The 25,153-nt window shown below is 39.9% G+C and overlaps 1 long non-coding RNA gene across 1 annotated transcript; it reads right to left on the reverse strand.

Moving 5' to 3' along the window:
* Positions 1 to 1,546: 1,546 nt before the first annotated feature.
* On the reverse strand, positions 1,547 to 13,032 carry LOC122656251. Its single transcript, XR_006332067.1, has 3 exons — positions 12,802 to 13,032; positions 3,782 to 3,790; positions 1,547 to 1,557 (listed from the first exon to the last, which is right to left on the reverse strand). It is a non-coding gene; the product is annotated as an uncharacterized LOC122656251 (long non-coding RNA).
* Positions 13,033 to 25,153: the final 12,121 nt, after the last annotated feature.

Raw genomic sequence — 25,153 nt, forward strand, 5'->3', positions numbered from 1 at the left:
GGGTCGACATGTAGTCGGTGTTCCACTATGGAACGTGGTATTCTTGGCATGTCGGAGGTCGACCATGCGAAGACATCCATGTTCACTTGGAGGAGGTGTCCAAGCCCTTCTTTCTGTTCCTTGCTTAGCAACGAGCCGACCTGAACGACCTTGGAGGGGTCATCCCGGCTAAGGGGCCATGGGATGAGGTCTTCCACTAGCCTTCCCTTTCTCTCTGGTCACTGACCATGCTCTCTAGGCAGAGTACCATTCCATGGGTGTTACCATTGTTCTTTTTCATGAAGGTGGCGTAGCACTCCCTTGCTTTCTTCTGATATCCTCGGACTTCGCCTACCCCATTCTTGGTGGGGAACTTCATCTTCAGGTGAAGTGGCGATATGACTCCTCTAAGGGCTGTCAGTGATGGTCGCCCTAAGAGGCCGTTGAAGGACACCACGGACTTGACTACCATGAAATTCACCATGATGGTTACTTGTTGAGGGTGTACCCCGAAGGTGATGGGTAGTTCTATGGTACCTCTGATGGAGGCGGTGGCACCTGAGAATCCATGGAGGTAAGTGGGCTCTGGTTTGAGCTGATCGTCCCTGAACCCGAACTATCGCTAGGCGTCCAAGGAGAGTACATCAACAGACGCCCCTGTGTCTATCAGTACCCTGTGTACAGGCCGGTTGGCTACCTCCACCTGTACTACTAGGGCATTTTCATGTGGGAAGTTTAGTCCTTCCAGGTCTTCATCCGAGAAGGAGATCACCGCCTCGGTCTTGGCTATCTTGCTTGGCTTCTCTACGACTCCCATGAACCTGGCATGAGCTTTAGCTTTTCTGGTGGACTCTTGCCCTGGTCCTCCAAGTATGGTGAGGATAGGAGGTCCCTTGGTGCCACTAGGCTCTGTTGCATCTCTCCGCTCTTCTGGGCGGTCTCTCTCTCGATCTGTTCTTCTTTCTTCTCGTCTCGGTTCCACTCTATCTCCGTCGCGACCTTTATCTCCTTGCCCTGAGCGGTTGTCATGCCTCCCCTTCACATACTTGTTCAAGCTTCCTGCTCTTACCAGTTGTTTTATCTCTCTCTTCAATTGATAGCACTCCTCTGTGTCGTGCCCATTCTCTTTGTGGAAGAGACAATATTTGTTAGGGTTTCGCTTCTCTGGTCCTGCTAGCATGGGTCGTGGCCAATGGAGTAGGTCACGGTCTTGGATCTGCATGAGTATCTGGGACCTGGTGGTGTTCAGTGGTGTGAACTCAGGGGTGCTTACCCTCTCACTTCTCTCTGGGCGACGGTCTATCCTCCTATATGGGTGGTCGCTCTTCTCTTATCGATGCTCTGTCCTCGACCTCTTACCCTCTTTGCGGTTATCAGGTGCTGACCTCTTGTTGTCCTGTGCCTTGGCCTCGATTATTTTTGTTCTAGCTTGTAGTACCTCGACCATATTTGCAAACTCGTTGCACTGCTCTAGGAGCTTTTTCATAGTCTTGGTCTCATGACGTGCCAGGTCCTTGATCAGGTCCAGATCCCTGATGCCTCCTGCTAGGGCTGCATGTTGTGTCTGGTCATCCAAATCTCGAACCTCCAGGGACTCCTTGGTGAACCTGCTAACGTACTCCCTGAGAGATTCCCCAGGGTTCTGTACCACGTTCAGTAGATTGACGGTGGTCTTCTTCTGCTTGACACTGCTTTGGAAGTGGGTGACGAACTGTTCGCATAGCTCTGCGAACGAGCATATAGATCTCGATCGTAGCCTGGAGAACCATGATGTGGCTGCTCCCTTGAGGGATGTCAGGAATGCCCAACAGGAGACCACGTCCGACCCACCATACAACGTCATCATGCCATTAAAGTAGTTGATGTGGTCATTAGGGTCAGTGGTACCACTGTAAAGTTCAAAGGTGGGTAGTCGAAACCTGGAAGGTAGCGTGGCTGACATGATCTCTGCCGAGAATGGGTGTTGTCCAGGTATGGAATGTGTCTCGCCTTTGGTCTGCTTCTTTAACCCTTCTAGCTTCTCATCCAGGTCGCGGAGTCTTCGATCGAGCTCCTCGTCCCGTGTCTGTCCCTTACGCTTGGTCGGACGTTCGCTGTGACCCCGTTCACGCTCTCTCCTGGATGTCCCCTCCCGCCTTGAGTGTTGGCGGGATGGTGAATGGTCACGCCGTGATGAACCCTGTCGTGAAGGTGAGGGGCTTTCCTCTCTGTAGGTCCGGCTTCGTCGTGGTATGTGACCTTCTTCAAGTCGTCCATCGAACACAGACCTCCGGACCGATCTCTGTGGGCTAGACACCCTCGCCCTGGGTGTTGGCATCCTCCCACGTTCTGACCGTGGCGAGAGGTCTCTTGTTCTCCTGGGATGCTGGGAAGGCTCCCCCCGCTGCGGAGTGGGGGTTGGCCGTTGCTCAAGTCTCTCTGATCTCACGTCCCTGGGAGATGATCTCCTGGGGTTCGGCTCTTATCGAGGTAGGGACTCCACCCTTGCTGATGGCGACGTCCTTCGGTGGTGAGACGTCGCACACTATGTCAAGTATTCTCGAAAGAATCGTTGTTCATCGAGGATCTGTCGTTGCAGGTCGTTGATCTGACCCACAGTGGCTGGAGCATTAGGGTCAGGTATCACCTCCACTACCACATCGTCTGCCTTGTCATTGTTGGACTCATTGACCACAAACTGGTCATTAAGGGGGATCTCTTCCTGCAGAGGGACATGGTCCCGGTCATTGGCTCTGCGGCGAGAGCACTCTGGGGGTGGTGATCCATTCCTTGCTCCGTTGTTGGTGGTGGTAGTCTTCCTTCGTGCCATTGAATGAATATGGAAGCGAGCTAGTAGCTGTAATGGCTAGCATCGTTCCCACAGACGGCGTCAATCTGTGGCGTCAAAAAATCATCGAGCGGTCTTGCGAGTGCCGTCACCTACAAGTGGACCAAGGGGTCAACAGAGAGAACCGGTGTGGTTCTGGCCTAGGGCTCTCCGATGCCAAAGTTAGATCTCCTGAGCAAACAAATGAATAGTAATTATTCAGTATGAGTTTAGATGTCCCCTGATGGGGTTGTGTACCTTGCCTTTTATAGTAATGTATGGCGGTGTGGAGAGTCCCAGTTTGATGGCGATTGTGCCGTGGAGTGGATAGAAGCCCTGGGTAACAGGGCTCTATCCAGATTGGCCATCTCCCCGCGGGAGGGAGTGTCCTAATGGTATCAAGATCCTTGGTGGATAGATACTCGCGTGTGGTGATAATGTCATTGGTGCTTGAATCCGTCTGGGTGACGTGACTTCTAAGCGGTGGCCTAGAGTCCTGGTGGTGACATGAGTCTGTAGTGATACGATCGGGTCATAGATGAGTGACCCCGATGTCCGTGCACATCACGTCTGCGTCCACAATGCCGTGCCTGGGTGCAGGCCGCGCCTGGGTGGGGCTGCGCCTGGGTGAGTGGCCGCGCCTGGGTGGGGCTGCGCCTAGGTGAGGCCTCGCCTGTGTGGTGGCCGCGCCTGGGTGAGGCCGCGCTTGGGTGAGGCCGCGCCTGGGTGAGGCCGCACCTGGGTGTGGCCGCGCCTGGGTGAGGCCGTGCCCGGGTGGTGGGACCCCGGTTCGTTCCCCTTGGTTCTGGAGCGGGTCGCCCTGTGACACGTGGCGGCCGCTGATTGGTCCGGTGAATCTGGGATGTATCAGAGGAAGCGTACGACTTCAATGCAATTCGATTCGACTTGGTTTCTTGGGCTTTAAAGCCCAAGTCATTCCCAACCAGATTGCTAAAGCCTCTCCCAAACTGATCTCAGTTAAAAGGTAAAAAAAACAAAAACAAACTGGAGATGACAGATTAACCATTTGGGCACCCACTGGGGATCTTACGATCATCACAAGACCCATTGGAGATTGATAGCCACTTCATGTTTTGAGAATATTAACCAAGGACTACATTAAAGCGTTTAAGTTCTAGTTGTGATTGAAGCTCCACCAACAACATTTTTTCACGTTGAGCTATATTGAGTATATGGAGTTAAACAAGAAGCATGCTCAATGTTATACTTTCTTTGCCATTTTCGGATCCTTGTTATGCTTAGGCCTGATTTGGTATAATTTCTATTTCGGAAATTGTTTTATTTGTTTTTTACGCTTTTTCAGTGGAATAGAAATTTTGAAATAGCTCCTCGATTATTTCATAATTTCTATTACATTTGATTTCACTCTTGCTCGTTAGTGAGCACATGGTTAATTTGATGGTTAATATAGTAATTTCATGTTAAAAATAAAAAACCACCCTTCTTCTCCTAATGGTCTCAACTCTCACCACCACTATTACCAAAAAAAAAATAAACACTCTTACCACCACCCCACCACCACCGCTACCATCACCACCATCACCATTGCTTCCACGCCATCGCTACCACCACCTCCTGCCACTACTACCCTTCCCAAAGAAATATAGAGACTCTATTCTTAGAAATTGAACTACCAAATGAATTTTTTTTATCCTTGAAATATTTCATATTGATACAACCAAAATAATTTCAATTTTTGACCAAAAATCTATTTGTTGACTATATCATAAAATCAATCCAAAATTGAAATAAAAATCATACCAAATCTGGCCTTAGTCGATGCTAACCTCTTCTTGTTCCTCAACGATTGCTTCAAGTACTCTATTTTCTTATCCTTCGCTTGATTATGTACTTGATCACAAACTTGAACGTATAAACACTTCAACAATTTCTTTGGTCTCTATTTTTTTTCTTGGGTCCGATTTGGTTTGTCTTTAGGTGGCATTAATATTCCATATGCTCCTTCTACCACACCCACAAACATATATCATTAGTAGATAAGGGTGCTAAAAAATGAGATAGTTTACTAATGCTTTTATAGGTCTACTAACATGCATTATTCATTAGTGAACTCCTCAGGTTTGGCACTCAATTCTATTAGATTTAAAATGTTTTTTATTTTTTAAGTTTCAAAAAAGTTTTAATTGCTCTGTTATGGTGTGGGACTCATGTGATCAAGGTAGTAATGGTTGATCAAAGTAATAGTTGAATTCCAAAGGATTGTAACATCCTATGGGTACCCTAAAGTCCAATCATAGTCACTATTATGAGTGGTAAGTTGGGTCAAGAATATTTTTATGAAATTAATTCTCAATTCATGGTCATAGATTATGTTATTCCCTTTGTGGGGTTTTAAGGTCTTTCATGGTCTTTAGTGGGGAATGGCCATGAATTAAGAATCAATTTTCAATTCTTGTCCATAAATTTTTTCTCCAATTCAATTGGCTATTACTTGGTGGTTACTCTTGGGGATTCCAAGGGTGTGCAATGGTTGGTTTTGGGTCTATATAACCTTAACCAAATACATTGCAAAATATACATTTTGATATACATCTATGTCTACACATTGCAATCATATGAGGTTTATTTTTTTTTTCTCTTTTCTTCCAAGTCTGTGCAAGGTTAGAGGGTTGTTGTGCTGAGGCTTTTGGCTCCTTCAAGGGATTACCAGAACTGCCTTATTTTCTAGTTGGAGCTTGTTTTATCTTGGGGTAGTGGTGCAAAACAATCTTTGGCAGTAGGAGGCATCAATTACCTTAAAAGCAGCATCATAAGTGTGACTCAACCTCAACTCTGTTTGCAGTTTGTTCAAGTTGTTGCGGGTGTCACTCAACATTGAATTCAAGATTTGGTCTGCTCATTTTAGCCAAAGATCAAAATAACAACAACCTAGTTTCTACTGTTTAAACTATTATATTGTAATTCATGTTATTTCAATTACCCAACAAATTCAAGTCACAAACTTTTGAACTCAAAGTCTCATTAGTCATCTTAAGAAAATCATTAGCATTTAATAAGGATGAGATTTTATTTTTCAAATCCTCATTTTTTGAACATACCATCTCAAATGTATTGTTTTGCTCTTCAAAAATATGTAATAATTCATCATAAGAAGGATTATCACATTCCTATTGAGAATCTTTTTCACCATTACGTTTTGAACTCAACATTGGGTTCTTATTTTTGAGATTCTCAATTTCGAGTGAGAGCATGGAGACCTTCTTTTTCAACATATTAATTTTTGTAAATGCTTCTTTATGATCTCTATAAATGTCACACCTCACTCTCTACACCTAGGAACATGTGACTGGAATACCCCTCGATATTCTACACTAATCCCAAGGACCTACACTTTGCAGTACCATGATTACTGATCCGACAAACAAATCATAATTCAGAGTTGCAGCGGAAGATAAATAATATAAAAATGATAACAATAATTAATAGGTTTCAAAGCTAAAGTGATATCATATATGTAAGTGACATTTTATTCCAATGACAACATTGTCTCCCAATTATAAAGCATATAAACATAAGTATAAAGATTAAATCCAGTCTTTAATTACATTGTTCCCAAATGACATACTCAAATAAACATAAAGTAAAATTCATGTCCACTAGGCCCATGGCTCACACTACTATGCCCCGTAGGCACATGCCTCACAAACACATCCTGCTCCATGATCCTCCTTGCCCGGAACTCCCTAGGCCTCGAACACCTCACCACCTTGGGTTCCTTGACCAATCTCAATTGGTTCAGCCACACCTACATCCAAATCTAAAAAGCGCGGCCCTCGAGGGATGAGTTTTCAACTAAGCCCAATGAGTGATTAAACCATACAAGCAAACGCAAATAATCATGTATGCACAATCCACCAAGATACAATAAATGTATAATGAATTCATTTTATTATTATCCACCTAACAAACAGAATGCCTAAGTCTTTGGGATAAAGTGCTACTGCAACGTCCCTTAGGTGGCATCCCCGGCCTCCAGAGTCCACACAGATAACTATCCGGCGATGACACCCGAGTTGCGGTTGGAAACCTGCGAGATCGGACCCCCTCACTGGGTTGTCTGCAGGCCCCTGATATAACCCTAGCTCTCACCCAAATATCGATGGTCTGTTGAGAATGGCACCCCAGTCCATCGGAAGCTACCATCGGTTACCCAATACCTTTCCCCATATTGGTAGGGGATGTAGCACAAGGGAGTATGATCCTAACCATATGCATCTAAATGTATAAAGGTACATGCATACGTATAGGCCAGAGGTCGAGTCCATAGTGCTAAAATATCGATCGACCCACCTATCCTCTTGCCCCCTCTAGCTTACACGTACACATAGAAGTAGATTGGGTGTGATACCAAAAACACGATCGACCAGTCACATCCCAATCCAAATCCACAGCACCAATACATATCACCAATCACATTGTCACATATCATTCACAATACACCATTCTCACTTACCATTCAAATTTTCATCTCATGCCGATCCCAAGTCCGTCGTCACTCACGGCACTTGGCTTCCATCAATAACATTCACTACATATTCGCATATTCATCTCATTCACCAATTCACAATAACCAACATCACCATAATCCATATCACATGATTCATAATATTTCATACTCAATAGCATGTCCTAATTTTCTAGTATTCAACATGATACATGTTTTCTACCTTCACCCAACTACCTCATTCATTGTTTTATCCAAACTCAAAACCACATATTCCCGCATATTCATAAGCATATAAAAATTAATATTACACATGCATGAATGACATCCTACGTAATTCACACAAAAACATTCCATAAAATAAGGTCAAGTGTCTAATCCACTCACAATGGTCGTAAAGGCATCCTTAGGTTCCGTACGCGCGTACACCCTTGTGACCACTGTAGGTTATCCTAACAAATCAATCCATAGGTGCACAATAGGTGAGATAGGGTCTGGGATCAAATTTCAAAGCCAAAATTCTATTACAGTTCTGTTTCTATTCGTAGCAGATGATACCTATTGTCCGCAGGCTATCGTCCGTAGGTTCCTCAATTACAACACTATTTTGGGCTTAGCGGGCGATGGGTCAGTGGATGATACCTATCATCCGCATGCTATTGTTCGCTGCCTCGCAGTGGTTGTTTTACAGCTTTGTTTGAGCCCAGTCTTGGCTCAAGGCCATGAGACTGCAGGGGGATCATTTGAGGAGTGAAAAATGGCCTCATAGAGTGTTAATAGACACAAATATTTAATTCGAATAGATTCCATACTAGATATTAGGTTCCAAACCACAAGAATTTCCAAGTTGGAGTTCAATAATGGGGTTTTTTTATGGTTTGGCTATGGGGTTGGGAATCCATCAATTGGGGCCACTAATTAACATCAATAATAATAAATAGAAGGTTTAAGTACATTAGAATAAGAAGCCCTATGATTTGGCTAAAGATTGGGTAGGTTCCATCGTCAAGAAACCCCAAATTGGAGGTTATTCAAGAGAGTTTAATGGTATTTGGGTCATGGAACTGATAATCCATTAATTGGAGTCATTAATGGGTGTCATTAGCACCCAATAGAAGGTCTAAATACAATAAGACAAGAAGCCCTAAGGTTTGACTGAGGTTTAGATAGGATTTCAATCAATTCTTAAAAGAATTCACTTAGAAATCACATAAGTTAGCTTACTTACAATGGGGTTAGCTTAGGACAGCAAAGGGGCAAGCTTCAAGGCTATAATGGGGCTGTAACTCTTCTTTTCCACGAGCTCCTAGCTCCAAGCTTGGATCTCCAGCTGGTTAGGAGGTGGTTTGTACACAAGAGGGGCTTCAATGGAGGTTGGGGCTCCTCCTTCTCTTCGTTCTTCTTCTCCTTCCTTAGTCTCCCATGTTTTCTTTCCTCTCTCAAGTGTTAGAAAAGATGGAAATGAAGAGAGGAATAGGGTTTGGCTTAGTTTATCTAAGTGAGTTAGGGTGTGTTTGGTTGGGGGTGTTTTAAGGTCCAAAATGAGTTTAAAACCCATTAAAGTCCAAACAGGTCCTAAGGTTCCCATTTTAGGGTTTAGTTGGGTCTATTAGATCATAACTAACCTTAAATTAGGCTGGGGTTAAGCTCTGGGCTCAAGCCCAAGTCAAAAGTGTAAAATCAGGTTGTTTTTAGTTTTTACGGATGATGCGGCTGCAGATGATACATTTCATCCGCAGGGGCAAAATACAGCAGACCTCCACCCACTATTTTGGCCATAGCTCGATCAATACATAACGAAATGATGCGATTCAAAATGCATTGTAAACTAGACTTAAAGGGCTACATTTTTTTTATGAAAAAATCTTTGACTAAATCAGAAAGGAAGGCCTTCAAAATTAGTTCAAAGATGGTTATAGTGCATTGACAGCAAACTAAAATTGGATTGACTCCGGATGGCGTACGGTTTTCCTCCGGGGTGTTTGTACATGAAGAGAAGGCATGTGAGAATATAATTAATGCACATATAAGCTAAGACAATGGTCAAGAACCAAAGATAATGGTCAATAACCAATCATGCAAAATGGGCATACAATCAGGTACGAAGTCGAAGTCTACAGCTTACCTAGTCAAAGTCTTCTTCCAAGACTCTGAAGGGCTGTCCAAGCTACGCTATAACATGCACACCAGTACAATAAGTATAGATTGGGGCACTGGTGTAACAACAAAGCTTATCAAAAGCATCTTGAAGCTCATTAAATGATGTTTCCTTTTCTTCATCACTAGTCATCTAAGCACCAAAACAAGGATTAAATCCATAAAAAATAAATCCTCATTTTTTATTCACTTTCATAATCATCTAAGTAGGTTTTCATTTTTATCATTTACCTCTTCAGACTCTATAGTGGTCATGGTTTAAAGTATCAATCGATACGATACGATACAGACCAATACGTATTGGTATTGGTGATATCTATGCAATACATATCGATACGTATCTATTATTTTTATGAAATAGTATGTCTTGATTGGTATCGAGACTGATTGGGTGACTAAGTGTAATACCGGGACTGGCAGGTTCCCTTAGCAACCAGGGTTACCGATGGGAGATGAGGCACTTACCGAGCCTAAAGGTACTTTGTGTTGTAGTAGCATGATACCCAGTGACTTAAGCATTTGTTTGCTAGGTGAAAAATAATAAAATGAACTCACAACACCACATCATTGACTATGTATGTATGCTTGCCTGATTTGACTCCTCATTTGGCCTAGTGAAGCTCATTCCACGTGAATATCTCCTTTTAGATTGTGATACAGGTTTTCCCATGCCGATGGGCACATGTGCTTCTTCAGTTGCAGTTGACTCCAGAAATGTCTGGCGGGAACCAGAACCTGAGAGGCATGATACCGAATGCAGATGTGATGACTGTGTCTATGGGGCAAATTGATCGAGAATGCCGACCTCATTTCTCTTTTTGACGCACTGATGTAGTTTCCAATCTTTTGTTATGTTGATGTATACTTTGTTATTTATGGCATTTACGTTTTGATGAAATATTAGAATGTAATGAGGGATAATAAATGCATAATTTATTTATAAAATATCACATTGTAAATTCCAATTCCAGATTTTGTTGTTATATTCTATCTTTCGCTGCTCTGATGTATTTGATTTCAATTATGGATTGTGAGTATTGTACTGAAGTATGTGGGGCGGGGAGTGACATGTGTAATATGAAAAGTACGGTTAATACGGTAAAGTGCCAAAAGGATACTTGATACATTATACAGGCGGTCTCGTCAAAACAAAAGTGATAAATTAGAGCAAAGTGAGATAAACAAGGCAGATGCACAAGATTCAATTAAAAACAAATATGAGGGGTAAATAAGTAATTCAGATTAGCATCATCTATATGAGTTCACTAAAGCATTATTCATTTGGTTGATGACACAAGTCCACTATCAAAACACTAGTCATATAGCTCATATTATGCCACCTCACAAACCACTAAAATCATGCTAATAATGCTGATGATGTAAGTTGCCACCTCACAACCCACTAATTCCATAATGTATTGCCAATGAAAACCATCACTAACACACTATTCACTTAGTCCTTCATATATAGTTATAATGTCATTTAAGCATTTTTCACTTCAATATATAATACCTTAGGCTACGTTTGGTAAATGTCTGAGCAAAGAACACCCGTTCTTGACTAGAAACGTTCTTTGGCATTTCTGGTCTGGAACAGCGTTCTGAGACCAAAAATGACTGTTTGGTAACGGTCTCAAGAACGCCGTTCAGAACAAAAATAATGTTTGGTATAATCTGTTCTTCTCTATTTGATATTAATTACAATAATGCCATTTCCTTCTAAATTATACCAAAAGATACTTGTAAAATCATTTTCTCTCTTACCAACTTTAACATAAAATTAAAATATCTCATTAACATAACCAAAGTAATTATAAAAAAATGTCAAATTTCAAAGTTGCCATTAAAAATTGGGTTCTTGTGTGGATTAGTGTCATAATTGACTATGCTATGAAACATTTAAATAAAAAAGGCCTTAGTGGATTGGAACCACCATTCCCTTGGAACATGCTCATGTTCCAAGTGCTCGACCAATTTGAGCTAAAGACCCATCAAGTAGAGCTTTGTGAATAAGTAGCAGTTAGTGTGGACAAATGGTATAAAGTGCCAAAGTATGTCTAACAATGAAAAATATGCCTTATGTTATTGATAAATATCCAATACATACATCAGGTCAGCAAAACCATATCAAATTAATCCAGATTCATCTAGCAATAGAGGAAGATAGTGAACTTCCAAACAGATCTTAGTTCAAAGAGAAAAGGGGAAGTGAATGGGGGAGACACCACATTGTAGAGCATACACAGCAAGAACCAGACTTGCCTACAAAATCCAATAGAACGTAATCCGAAAATGTCATTGTTATTATGATGAATATGCATAAGCATCCAGAGAAGCCTATGCTAACCAGAGTTTCATTGCTATCAAAACAAGTAGCAACATCACTCTGCTCCAAATGGATCAAACACCAATTAATCCAACTGAAAACATAGTATTCATATTTTTTGATATATGAAAAAAGACTTTAATTCAATGTAACAGAGACTATAAACATTTACTTTTCCTTTATAAATTAGTAATGAATAACTGATGAATTGACTTCAGTGGAAATGCTAATTTGTTGTTTTATTTCTCCACTTAGGTAATAGTTGATATGTACTTGTAGAGTTTAATCTCCTAGTGCCCACTGTGTTTTGGGAACCTTGAAACCTATATGAATGTTTTGTCAGGTAGACCCGATCATGTTTAGGTCCCTATCCTTTACTTGATCGAGACCTCTTGGCCATGTTTGCCCAAGATGCACATCTGTTTCAATCTTGCCTTCAACACACATCATACAACATTGACACACATCATACAAAATCCCTAAAATTCTATCCTAAGAAACATAATCCATCAACAAACCTTAACACACATCATACATAATCTCTAAAATCCATACCTAAAACGGAGACACACAGAGAGAGAGAGAGATAGAACCGGAATACACAGAGAGAGACAAAATGAAGCCGTATGGGTGGGTACCTTTACAAAAAATTGCATATCTTAATATGTACGGTTCAAGAATTGAAGGAGTGAAGTAGAAGTCAAAGATAAAACAATTAGCAGTAGCAACTAAAGAATGTGGAGCATGAATAATTGAGCACAGGACAAATTTTATATAAAAGGCTCGTCTAGTTACAGAAATTCTCATCCCTTAAAAGAACATACCCACAATTGAAACATAATCCACAAACAGATATGATGTATTTTCAAACTTAAAAATATCTTAAAGACTGCTTAAACATGAAATTGAGCTCATTTTTGTCTTCCAATATCCAGGTTTACTAGAGCACATATAAAATACTGCTTCTGAATTCTAACTTTCTACGATTGTAGAACGAACTATAAAAGCCATACAATGATCAAAGTACCAAAGATAAACCTGTTAAACTCTTGAAAATTATACACCAGGGAAAGCCCAAAGAAACAGTCTCCCAAAGTCGATAAGTCAAATGGGGGCTTAAACAACAGGAAGACAATATTATGTCAGATAATTATGCTCATTGTGGACAGCGTATATGCCACTGATCAACAAGCAGAAGGCAACGTAATTATGTAAACGTGGTATAAGAAATTTTGGAAATGAAGAAATCATATTATTGGTATCATCAAGTGATGGGGCATTTTTATGATAAAACTAAGTACTTCTATACACTAGAGAAGTGGAGAGTTATTCACCTGAATACATTGACATTCAAGCTGAATTCAGACAGTGAGGTTATAAAGAACCCAAGCCTTCAGAGTAGATGTTACATACTAGACGCTACAACTTCGCAACTTTGCCTTGCATGAGAATGATAAACCATGAATTCTAAGTCATGAAAATCATTAACAGAATATGATGATTTTGCAGAGCTACTATTCTACTGTCAGACATAAAACAGATAACAGAGTATTGGGCCTTAGGGTCAAATAAGGAGAAGCTAACCATGCAATGAAGAAGATCTTACTCTTTTGGCAGTTCTCAGAGGTGACAAATCAAAGTCATAAACCGCATATCGGCAGTCATTCTCCAGCAGTGCTGCTATGAAGTCATCATAGCTCTTAGCTGGACCTCCAGTTTTCTCTACCCCAATTTCCTTCTTCTTTTCATCAATCTTAAAAATTACATAACGATGCACCTTCTTCCTTCTCAGCTCCATAAATGTGTTTTTACTGTGATCAGCAACTCCCATGCCAGAAGATGCATTTGCCTGCAAATAAAAAACTTAATCCATAAACACTCACCCCCAATTTGGGGACAAAAACATAGCAACTCTAAATGCATCATGCAGCTCAACATAAGATTTAAGATTAAATACAGGAACAGTTACATCTGGGCTTTCCAAAACCATAAGGCTAACAACAGAGACGATTGAGAGAGAGAGAGCGAGACACAGAAAGAAAGAGAGAGCGTGAGAGAGAGTTGCAGAGATTGCGAGAGAGAGAGAGGGATACAGTGAGAGAGAGAGAGAGAGAGAGAGATGAGATCGTGGTTTACCTTCTTGGCTGAGCGTTGCAGGTAGATTCTCTTCTTCCTCTGCTACTTCTCTTCCCTTCTCTTCCCCAGATCCATCGCAAGGAAGCTTTGGCTTCTAACCCCAAATCACGGGTTTTCACGATTTTGTGCGATGATTTTCGTTCTTGTTCTTTGATGGAAAGATTCCTCCGGTCCGTTCTAAAAGACCAGAAAAACGAACCGTCAAGCCAAACGTAAATTCATGTTTTTTTGTTCTCAAAGAACGGAAAAACGGTTCTGAACGTCTTTCAGACATTTATCAAACGTAGCCTTAGTGTATTTTAATGCAATATAATCTTAGAATATCAAAAATCCATATGAAAAAATAATAAAATAATATAAAACATACTTCACTTACTTAAATAATTATAGATAAAGACAATAAAACCGATTTTAATACACCAAAGCAATTCACATCCTCATGCCATTGACCATGTTGAAAATTACAACTATGTACTGCTCAAGTACATTAATAAAAGAATGCCACAACATCAATAAAACAATAATAAATAATGGTATCATAAACCTATTATAATGTAAATATTATGAAAATATTCAAGTACATAGTATAATAAAAAAATAATCATGACATGCATGCGGGGTGTTACACCATTAACTATCCAAGCTAGGTGTGGATATTATTACTTCGTCACATTATTGATGACTATTCACAATATGGATATATTTACCTGATGTATAGGAAATCAGAAACCTTTGAAAAGTTCAAAGAATTCGAAGCGGAGGTTGAGAACCAATTGGGTAAACGTATCAAATGTCTTAGATTGAATCGAGAGGGTGAATACTTATCTGGTGAATTTGAGGACCACTTACAACAGAAGGGTATCTTATAACATCACAACAAAATGGTGTTTCAGAGAGAAGGAACTGAACTTTAGTACATAAGGTTCATTCCATGCTCACATACTCTCAGCTTCCTCTACCCTTCTGGGAATATGCCTTGGAAACAAAAATTTACATTTTGAATAGAGTCCCTAGTAAGTCTATACCTAAAACCCATTACGAATTGTGGAATGGGTCAAAGCCTAATCTACAACATCTAAGGGTGTGGGGATGCATTGCACATATGAAATGGCAGCTGACAGACAAACTAGAATCCAAAACTGACAAATGCCATCTCTTAGGATATCCCAAGGGTACTATAGGATATTACTTTTATAACCCAGTGGAACAGAAAGTGTTTATTTGTGAACATGCTACCTTCCTTAAGGATGATCATATCATACCAAGAACTGAACTAGTGGTCATCCAAGAGTTGGATAATCAGGATGCTTAGACTATCCTTGTAAAACCTACCATTGACTTACCACCATCGATAGAAACTCCCGTAGAGCCTCGACACAATGGGAGGGCATTTAGGCCTATGGACTGCCTGACATTCTGTAGTGAAGAATCAAACAGAGTAGAAGAGTTCTACATGGTCACCGATTCTTCTGATTTGGATCCCAGTATATAAACGAGGTCGTACAGGAAGTAGACGCTGACATATGGCATGATCTATGAAAGCTGAGATGGATTCCATGTATACTAACAATGTCTGGACTCTATTGGATTCACCAGAGGTGTTAAATCCATTAGTTGCAAATAGATTTATAAGAGAAAGAGAGGCGTTGATGGTAGTGTGAAACAATTCAAGGCTAGACTGGTAGTAGGGGTGTCAATGGGTCGGGTTGGGCTGGGCCTGCCCTAAACCCTAACCCAACCCTGGCAGGGCCAAGAAACCCTCAACCCTGACCCGACCCTACCAGGGTTTTTCCTAACCCGACCCGGCCCTAATAGGGTCGGGTAGGGTCAGGTTGGCCCTGATTGACCTTGACACTGACCCTGATTTTTGTGTTTTAATCCCATGAAATTAATACTTGAAGCTAGATCAAGTAATGGGTTTCTAAGTTCCAACAGGAAAAATCCTAAGAGAAGAATAGAAGAAAAAATAGACATGGAAAAGAATCAGAAACTCAGATAATTTAATAAATTCAGCAAATCAAATCAAAATGGTATGAAACTTCAATCAATGGGTTTGCAGAGTAGGATAAAATTTTGATAACAAAACTGTAGTTTTCTAAGAAATCCTACTATACAAAATTGAATTAATTGACCAATAGAAATAGAAATTTATAGAGACTCAAAATGGAATCACAAAATATAGAAGCTATTGATATGCAGATTAAGAGATAAGAGCAGGTCTTATCAAATGCAATAGAACTTGAATCTAAGAATAGATTTGAAAATCGATTAGAAGATTCAGAGTTCAAAAAATAACTTTAGAGAGAAATAAATTAGAGACTACTGAAGAAATGAGTTTAACTCTAACAGATCATAGCAGCAACAGATAAGCTAAACATATCTGAAAATTGAAAGAACAGTATAGCCGCAGGGTAGTTGAGTTGAATTGATCTGACCTGATTCTCTGTTAGCAATATAGGTATAAGAATAGATAGGAAAGGAGACAGATACCGCAAGGGGGTTCTATAAATCGCCTTCAAAGCTGCAGATGTTCAACGAGTTCAGACTTCAGACTTCAAAGCTCCTTCAAGTTCAACGATTCTTTCCTTTTATTTTTCGATGTGGGGATAATTTGCAGAAATCACAGAGTGGGAAGGCCGAAGGGAAAGAGAAGGGGTTTAGGCTGTTTAGGGTTCGACTCTCATTTTCATTTGGATTTGGAGAAGATTTGCAGCAAACAGCAGATGAAGGGAAAGAGATGGGGTTTCGGCCTTTAGGGTTCTCTTGTTCGAGAAGGGAACGAGATTATGAGAATCGTGTTTGGAGAAAAATTGCAGCAAACGGAGCATGAAGGGAAAGAGATGGGGCTTCGGCCTTTAGGGTTCTCTTGTTCGAGAAGGGAACGAGATTATGAGATTCGTGTTTGGAGAAGAATTGCAGCAAACGGAGCATGAAGGGAAAGAGATGGGGTTTGGAGAAGATTTAAAGCAAACAGCGGATGAAGTTAAAGAGATGGGGTTGAGCATTTGTGAAATGTGAATCGATTTAGGGTTTTGAGGTGTTTTTTTTTTTCTTTTCCATTTTTGAGTGTTATTATAATATAAATATATATAATATATATATATAAAAAATTAAAATACAGGGTCGGGTCCGGCCGGGCTAAGCCCGAGGTCTTATCCCGAACCCGACCCGACACAACCCTGCCAGGGTCAGACTATAACTCAACCCTAACCCGCCCTCCGGGCTGACAAATCAGGGTAGGGTACCGGCCTGGCTCAGGGCGGGTTCAGGCCAGCCGGGCATTATTGACACCCCTAACTGGTAGTAAACGTTTACATCTAGCATGAAGGCGTTGACTATGATGAAAATTTTTCACCGGTCGCAATGTTAAAGTCCTTTCGGATTTTGCTATCCATAGTAGGACACAATAATTATAAGATCTATTAGATGATATTCAGCCAACGTTTTTGAACGGATATCTGGATGAGGACATCTACATGTCTCAACTAGAGGGGTTCACTCTCCGGGAGTAGAGAACAAAGTGTGAGTTGTTGAAGTCCACTTATGGACTAAAATAAACATTTAGAAGTTGGAACATCAAATTTGATCAAACTATAAAGGAGTTTGGTTTTGATCAAAATAATGATAAGCCTTGTGTCTACAAGAAATTGAATAGGAGGTCTATCTGTTTCTTAGTCTTGTGTGTTGACGATATAATCACTTTTGTAAAGAAGTGGCTTTCCATTAACTTCTCAATGAAGGACTTAGGAGATGTCAGTTACATACTGGGCATTAAGGTCATAAGGGATCGGAAGTGTAGAGTGTTGGGACTGTCAGAAGCCAGCTATATTGAAAAGATTCTGGAGAGGTTTAGAATGCTAGATTCTAAGAAAGGAAATACTTCTTTCATACATGACATTACACTTTATAGGTCTCAGTGTCCCCAGACCCCTGAGGACATAGAAACCATGAAGGGGACTCCCTATTCTTTCATAGTAGGAAGGTTAATGTGCAATGTTGTGCACCAGACCAAATATTTGTCATGTAGTTGGCATGGTCAATAGGTTCCAATCCAATCCTGGTTAGGAACAATTGGACTGCTATCAAGTTCATCATATAGTACTTAAGAAGAACAAATGATTATTTCCTTGTTCATGGTTTAGATAACTTGTTGGTAGTTGGATCACTGATTCAAACTTCTAGTCTGATAAAAATGATAGGAAATCCACATCAAGCATGTTGTCCATGTTAAGAGGAGGGGCAGTCATATGGAAAAGTGACAAGCAGAAGTTAATAGCAGATTCTATGATTGAGGCTGAATACTTGGCAGCATGTGAAGCAGCCAAGGAGGGGACATGATTGCGAAAATTTGTAAACCGATTTGGAGGTTATACCTGACCTCATTAGTCGTTTTATATGCCTATTATGTGATAACAGAGGAGCCATTGCTCAAGTTAAGGATCCTAGAGGACATCAGAAGAACAAGCACGCAAAGCGTAAATATCATCTTATTCGGGAGATTATATATAGCAGGGCAACATATCTATTGTCAAGGTTAATTTTGAAGACAACCTATCTAACCCTATGACTAAGGGCCTTATACCAATAGTTTCCAGTAGACATGTAGAGAATATGGGTGTAAGGGTTGTTAGTAATTGGACTTTGATGTACAAGTGGGAGAATGTTGGACTATTTACATTTGATGTCAATGTCCATCAAACCAAATTTAATTTGATTAAATTATTATTATATTTTTATATTCATGTGTTTGTTGTGATTATTTCGATGTGCAATTGCCCACTATACTGTTACATGTTCACAACTATGGACAAATTTGAGTATTCTGTTCTAGGGTTGTCGCATTGTATATTTCCTTAATAGCGGTTAGCATGTAAATATAAATGTGGACACTTAATTGTGTTGAAGGATATACATACATCATTTGATGGCCATATAATAGAACAAGAATCCAAACAAGAGTTACGTATATCGGTAACTCCCCACATTTATATTTACATGCTAATCTCTATTAAGGAAATAGAGATTAGCATGTAAATATAAATGTGGACACTTAATTGTATTGAATAGGACATACATACACCATTTGATGGCCATATAATAGAACAAAAATCCAAACATGAGTCATTTCCAACCAAATCCGAAAACCCCATATGAATATCATGAGATTTCATTGACACTGTGTTGTCTTGGAAACCCCTGTTGAATATCATGAGATTTCATTGACACTGTGTTGTCTTGGAAACCCTTGTTGAATATCATGAGATTTCATTGACACAATGTTATCGTTAATCAATTATAAAGATAATCACTTCCAATCTTGCATGCAAAACAATAATCTATCAATTATATTCATAATGGAATGTAGTTGAACCCAACATCCTATTACCAATTTGAAATAACAAACGACATAACATCTGCTCAAATGGAAATCCTATAAAGCGTAGTAAACCAAAGAAATCTACATTATTAATAGGACAAAGTTTTCCTCCACCCATAGAGAATGGTTCACCCACCATCTTAGGGTTCACAAACCCCCTCATAAGGTTTTAGTATGTTCCAAAATACCCTCCGATACCCATTCCTGCCTTCTCCTGCCCCTCGGTGAATGGGATCCTGGGAATGGGATCCCATTCACCGTGGGTGGAGGGAGACTCGATCCTTAATAGTATAATCACAAGAAGATTTTGTATGCAGTTTGAGTTTTAACCCAGCTAAAACGGATAAAAAAAAAAAAAACTAAAAATACAACTAAAGAAAGCAATTGTAGATACCTTCATGAAGAGGGGGGCATAGTTGGTACACTTGAGAAGCTTATGGAGAGAAGGCTTGGGAGAAGGAGCAGACAGAATATACCTAGTTGAAGAAAGCACATACATGTCTTCAGGTTGGTTTATGAGGAGAAGATGTTAAAACTGTAGATTGCATAGCAAGGTTTCTCCTTTTCAGCTTTACATTGTGTAGGCATCTAAGGAAATTACATCCACCATTACATGGTACCCTCACAATATGTAGAAGAAACGCCTATGTAGCATGACATAATGCTAGAATGAAAACAAAAAGAAGCTTTGGACAGAAGAATTGCTCTAATTTTTTAGTAGCTAAATGAACAAAAGAGCCAGCAAAGTTTAAAGAAAGTATTACAAGATGCATAATATCCAAGAAAAGATCCACAAAATATTTCAAATCATCTCTAAAATAAAAATATTAATGATCCATCTACCTTCTCCAGGAAGGCTTAGAAGTTAGTAAGTACCTTACTACATAGATTAATTTATTAACATGGTTTGAGACAAGGTTTTAATAGTAGAGTGAAACTGCACATTAAATAATGACAAATAATATGTCAAAGGAAGATGCTCTAGAAAACCCTGAAATCCAAAAAGAAAGGGTCGGTTGTGTGTGAGAAATAGAACCATACCTTGCAAAGATAGGCATTCCCCAAACCCAGAGGAAGATGCTTGAGAAAACCCTGAAATCCAAAACTTGCAGTCATCCAGAGAGAGAGAGAGCCAAACCTTGTTCCTGCTTTTCTAAAGTCTAAAAGACCTGTCCAACTTTGGTATCGCCTTTTATCCATTTGCTCATGATTTTTCTCAAGACTTTGCTGGTACTGCAAAGGGGTGGGAGAAGGTTTACAGAGAAGTGAATTCGAGTGGGGATTCCGCAGAGAAAGGAGATGGGGGTTCCACAGAATGGTGCATTAAGTAGATCAGATGGCAGAGGCGAGCTATAGAGAAGGGGCTTGGGGTTGCACAGAGGATGGTATTCGAGAGGGAGAGTGAGAGAACAGAGAGGTCATATTTGTCGAGAATGGGGTTTGAGCGGGATTCCACAGAGAAGAGGGATGATTCCACTGAATGGATGTTGGGTAGCTCAGAGGGGGGAGGTGGACTATAGAGAATGGGATTGAGGCAGGGTTGCACAGAGAAGGGTTTTCGAGAGGTAGAGCGAGAGCGAGAGCGAGAGCAAGAGAATAGAGAGGTCAAATTTGCAAAGAGTGGGAGTTAAGGTTCGGAGAGATTGAGATGTGAGAGAGAAAGAAGGATAGGGATAAGAGAGAGACTAGAGACTTTGTGTGGGAATGGGAAAGTGAAAAGCAGGAAGGAGGAAAACGTGAGGTCTAGGCTTGAGAGTTTCGCCTTTCACAGGAGAAAATGTCGTGAAATAAATAAAAAGGGAAAATGTTATTTTAGGCACAAAAAATTTTTCGTTCCAAAGAAAATTGTTATTTTATAGAGATGCAGGTTATCTTTGGTATAGTTTTTATTTTTGATTTTTCTGTTTAAAAACGTTTTTGGTTGTATTTGGTATCATTTATGGAGCTTGTTTCTATTTTAAAAAGATTGAAAAAAAAACCAAAAACAAAAAATAGATGAAAAGCCGTTTATGGTTTTTATTTGAAAACTGTTTTCCGCTATTTGTGCGCTCATTTTAATCAACATGTGCTCATATACCTCAAAATTGAAGGTTAAAATAGTAAATTAATTTTGTTTTAAAAAAAGGCAAACCTCTGACCCGTTCTCCTCCTTCTCCATCGATGAAGTAAGAGAATGAAGAGACCACGACGATCGCAGCTAATGCCGTCACCGCCGGCGCCTGCACCACCACCACCGGTCACTGGTTTCTTCTCCTTCTCTTATTCTTTCTCTATCCTTCTTCCCATCTCAAGTACACTTTCTGGAAGGAGTCATGTGGGAATCATCTCCAAGAGGATTTGAAGTGTCTGCAACCTTCGATTGACATGGGGAAGATTGAGTCTCAGCACTAGAGAGGAGGGCTCTTGTTCATTTCTGTGAACTAGAGAAGGTTGAGCTCTTAAAGATGGAACAAAAGACCAGGGGAAGAAGGGAGAAAAAATGATCTGGAAACAGAAAATTTTGCAATTGAACTGTTGACGATCTTCTAGCTTCGACTTTGACCTTCTCCAATCTTTCCAACCTCAATCCGTCAACTTCCACCTTTTTCTTTATGCTATAATTGCAGATAACCCGCTTTTCACTCTAAATCCAAATTCATCTCCTTCGTTGATCGGAGGAATAACACGGAAGAAAGTCAAGAGTCGGTTGGAGTTTTCCAAGCAGTTGCAGGTGAAATAGATAACCCTCGCTCAGGTGTCTAAATCTTACAACACTCGCAATAGCTTTCCTTCTGTGTCACACATCGTGATTCTTCCAGCAATTTCCACCATTCATTTCTCTTCTGAAAACCCTAATTAAGAACTCAGAAATTTCTCGTCACTTTACTCTGTCCTAGGAAGGAAACCGATATATTTATTAGGAAAATGCTTTCCATCATGACTCACGAGCCCACTCGGAATTTTCTCATTAGCTTCGGGGTTTACTCTTTACAATAGAGAAGGTTGAGCTGTCGTATTTGATTAATTTGAGCTCTTCTCATCCCTTTCACTTTTCCAGGAAGGAGGATGGGTGAAGAGGGAATATTTTCACACACCATTTCTTCAAAAAACTATTCTACACAGGATCATATCAAATCATTTTTTATTTTTATATTCCATTATGTCTAATGTTTACCAAACGATTTTTAGTTTATGATAAAAAATGGCTTTCATTATTGATTTTTGTTAAATAAACAAAAATAAAAAATAAAAACTATACCGAAGATAGCCGAAATATTTCTGTTCCAAAGAAAACTATTAATTTAAAAAGAAATTTGTTATTTTCGGGACGAAATTTATATCTAAACTTAACTTCCAATTTATTTTGGTACAAAGAGAAATTTCTATTGGTATTAAATTTTGTAGGGATGAAAGTAAATTCTGTCTCAATTACGTACATGGTTTTTAGGGACGGAGATTACTATCCGACCTACTTGATGGTTTATTTGCGACGGAAAGAAATTTACATCTCTATTGAGCTTTTTAAGATACGAGAGATAAACCACTGTCGCTATTAAGTTTATTTGCAACACAAAGAAATTTCCATTTTTATTGAACTTCTTAAGGGTGAGAGAATTCACCTCACTATTGTCCATCATTAGCGATGGAAATTTTCCCTCTCTAAAAAGCGTCACTAATGTGAATTATTGTTGTAGTGTCTTTGAATTTTGTTATTTCTGCTCCTATGGAAGACTCCTAGTTTTGCTCTTTGTCTAGATCTGGGAATTTTTTTACTAAACTAATTGTTAAATGGTGAACTCTTCAACCAACAGTTGCCTAGTGTAGTTGGTGAATCGTGGTGCGTTACATGCCCATGCTCATCAGGAGGTCTCGAGTTCGAGTCTCCTAGCTAGTACCTTTCCCCCCCTATTCCCCCCTAAAAAAGTTTAAAAAATAATGGTGAATTCTTCATTGTCACCAAACAAATAATGGGTTCTTTTTAAAGAAGTTATGGAAGGTTTCTTGACATCTAAAGATTCATCTCAAATTCTGGGTTGTTTTTTTACACCAAAACAAGATATATTAAACTAGAACGGAATGCAACACATCAATAGTCCGAGGAACTCTAGTATCTTAACGTCACAGTCACACTCAAGAGAATCATAATAATTAGAGATAGCGGAAGACTAAAATATAGTAATACAGATTCTTATAGTTGGAAAAACTAAATGTGACAAATATTACATATCTTGGGTTTATTCTTGATCCAACAATTAACCATAACGTAAATAATAATAATTACAACAAGTGGTATAAACTCATCAGAAATAAAAAAATGGAGGGCACCGCATCCTCGATCACAATACATTGTAAGCATAATAATCATCCGCAATCGGCATCGTGTCCCTCGGGTTATGGTGTCCATCAGTCTCCATCATACTCTATCATAGAGGAGGAACTGTCCACGCCCGATGTCACTACTGAACCTGCATCACAATCTAAAATGGGGTATCCACGTGTGTGAGTTTCACTAAGCTCAGTGAGGAGATGGGAGCATGCAAGCATACATACATAGTCATGATGCGGTGCGTGCGTTCATTTTATTATTATCAACCTAACAACGAAACTAAGTCTTTAGTAATTGTGCTAATGCAACACAGGTGGTACCCCCTTGGCTCAGAAAATGCCTCATCTCCCAGAGATACAATCCTTATTTTGGAGGAAGCCTACCAGTCCCAGAATGTGCCTCTGTCACCCAGCAAACCCCCGACAACCCTAGCCCTTGCCTAGTCCCGAAATGTACCTCAGTCACTTGAGTTTGGGATTGATATTCTAGAATTACCATTAGGCATACCAATGGTTATCCAACACCTTACCCCCTATTGGCAAGGGTTGTAGTACGGGGTTAATTATCCTAACCGCCATTCAATCTGTTAGTGGCGGCGGAAGCGATGGGATTCTCATGTAATCAAAAAATTTTATAAGTATGCAAGGATCTCAATAAATGTACTAACCTCAAGGGGAGAGCAAGGTCACCTAGAACACTCAAATGGTGTGTTCCTCCAAAGGAATGCAACACTTGAAGAAGATCTCCCAAGCTTGCTTCACCTCCAATGGTCAATAGTGCTTGAGGAAGAAGAAGACTCTCTTTTTCTCTCTCTAAGCTCTCTCACAATTTTGTGCATATTGTTTTAATGATTTTTTCTCTATCATCATCAATCATTCTTGGCCTTTGGTCTCTTTATATATATAGAGACCTAATTGAGGAGGTGGCAAACCTACGGTCCAGATCTAATTAAGTGGTGTGATCCTAAAGGGTAGCCCATAAGATTATCCTAAATTGCATATAAGGATAAAATTTATCTAAAATTATAGTAAAGGATGATCCTACCAGGGCGTAACCTGAAAACCCCTTGCGGTAGGTAATTTTATTACATTTTCTCCCCACACTACTAACAACTATAATGGGCCATTGCAACCATGGAATAAATGTCACCGCCACAATTCCGGTCCATTATAATTTATCACGAGAGTATGGAGGACTTTGATTGGCCATAAAACTCTTTGAAAACTCTTTTCCAAAATACTTTTAATTTAATATTAATAAAATAAAATACTATTTGCAAACACTTTACAAAACACCAAGGCCTTAGATTTGGCACAATCAAATCCATTCACTCTCTTTTTGGTGTTCTCCCTTTACGGGCAGTGAAAACTTTATTGAGCATCACATCCATAACTATTTACATTGTGCACACCGAGCGGTCAATATATAGTTAGTCCTTTCGGTAGACATCAATCATTGACACACCATAAATGTACAGAACATAAATAAAATAGCAAGTGTCTTTCAAGTACAGAGAAAATAACTACCGGAGATTCCCGTTGCAACTAAAACTTGACGGTGAATAATTCGGGTATCCCCGT

This window comes from Telopea speciosissima, chromosome 3 (assembly GCF_018873765.1).
Source record: "Telopea speciosissima isolate NSW1024214 ecotype Mountain lineage chromosome 3, Tspe_v1, whole genome shotgun sequence".
In the NCBI taxonomy this organism is placed as follows: Eukaryota; Viridiplantae; Streptophyta; class Magnoliopsida; order Proteales; family Proteaceae; genus Telopea; species Telopea speciosissima.